This window comes from Schistocerca piceifrons, chromosome 4 (assembly GCF_021461385.2).
Source record: "Schistocerca piceifrons isolate TAMUIC-IGC-003096 chromosome 4, iqSchPice1.1, whole genome shotgun sequence".
In the NCBI taxonomy this organism is placed as follows: Eukaryota; Metazoa; Arthropoda; class Insecta; order Orthoptera; family Acrididae; genus Schistocerca; species Schistocerca piceifrons.
This window is the reverse complement of record NC_060141.1, coordinates 43,568,592-43,570,256: the sequence shown is the minus strand read 5'-3', so window position 1 is coordinate 43,570,256 and position 1,665 is coordinate 43,568,592. Positions and strand designations below refer to the sequence as shown.

Genomic DNA, 1,665 nt, shown 5'->3' with positions numbered 1-1,665 from the left:
GGCGGCGCTCGGTCTGCAATCACTGATAGTGGCGACACGCGGGTCCGACGTATACTAACGGACCGCGGCCGATTTAAAGCCTACCACCTAGCAAGTGTGTTGTCTGGCGGTAACACCACACACTGTAGGACGATACAGGATGACTTGAAACTTCGTGGCAGATTAAAACTGTGTGTCGGACCGAGACTCGAACTCGGGACCTTTGCCTTTCGCGGGCAAGTGCTCTATTGGCAAAAGTAAAGTTGTGAGGGCGGGCCGTGAGTCGTGCTTGGGTAGCTTAGAAGGTAGAGCACTTGCCCGCGAAAGGCAAGGGTCCCGATTTCGAGTCTAGGTGCAGCACACAGTTTTAATCTGCCAGTAAGTTTCATATCAGCGCACACTCTGATGCAGAGTGAAAATCTCATACACGATTACTTGGGCCGAATTCCTCTGTGGTGCGATAAGTGCAGCTGGCTCTGAATAAAGAAAATTTTAAGTTAATGCAAATAAGTAGAATAAACTATCGACTAACCTTCCAACATACACGGTCCAGTCTTATTACTTTTACCACCCACCGAAAATCTGAATAACCAACTTTTGCAGCATGAGATTTTCACTCTGCAGCGGAGTGTGCGCTGATATGAAACTTCCTGGCAGATTAAAACTGTGTGCCGGGCCGAGACTCGAACTCGGGACCTTTGCCTTTCGCGGGCAAGTGCTCTACCAACTGAGCTACCCAAGCACGACTCACGCCCCGTCCTCACAGCTAGGAGACGAGATACTGGCAGCTAGGAGACGAGATACTGGCAGAAGTAAAGCTGTGAGGACGGGGCGTGAGTCGTGCTTGGGTGGTAGAGCACTTGCCCGCGAAAGGCAAAGGTCGCGAGTTCGAGTCTCGGTCCCGCACACAGTTTTAATCTGCCAGGAAGTTTCAACTTTTGCAGTGCTGAAGCGCAGGAAGACCGTCACTGAAGTTGAGCAGGCACCGACGCAGATGTGGAGCAATGCAGACTCCAGTGCTCTTTCCTGCTGTGCTAGATTTCTCGATTGAGAATCCGTGGCGCGGACAGCCCGATCGACATGATTCCGCAAAGTCTCCATTTGGTTTAAATCCGGGGTGTTTGGTGGTAAGGGGAGGACGGGTAGCTCAACCCCGTGCTCTTCGAATCATCCGTACGACACGTTCCACAACGGAGCCGGGAGATGCCATGTTGACAAATAGACAGACAGCACGTGGGGGTGGACATGGTCCCCAATGATAGATGCATACATGAGTTGAGCCACTGCGCCTTCCAGAATGTCGAGACCACGCACGGAATCAGACGGAACCATTTCCCATACCATAACGGACCCTCTTCCGTTCTGGACCTTTCCGATCATTGTGTACACACGCCAATGGCCATCTGTCCGATGGACCACAAAACGGGGTTAATCTGACAAGAACAACTGTCACCACTCAGTGGACGCGCAGTTGCCGGTACTGTCGTGCAAATTCCAGCCTTCGTCGCCAATGAACAACTGTCAGCATGGGTGCATGAACCAGGCAGCAATGTTCACTGAACGGTCGTAGAGGAGACACAGTTGGTAGTGAAGGTCATCTATAAATGAGGCAGCATTTAGAATACGTGTTCCACCCATTCTTGACAGTGCTCGTGTGTTTGGGATCCCCATCAGGTCATATTAAAG

The 1,665-nt window shown here is 51.4% G+C and overlaps 1 non-coding gene across 1 annotated transcript; it reads right to left on the bottom strand.

Moving 5' to 3' along the window:
• Positions 1-647: 647 nt before the first annotated feature.
• Trnas-cga lies at positions 648-722 on the bottom strand. The gene has a single exon. It is a non-coding gene; the product is annotated as a tRNA-Ser (tRNA).
• Between the last annotated feature and the right edge of the window lie 943 nt (positions 723-1,665).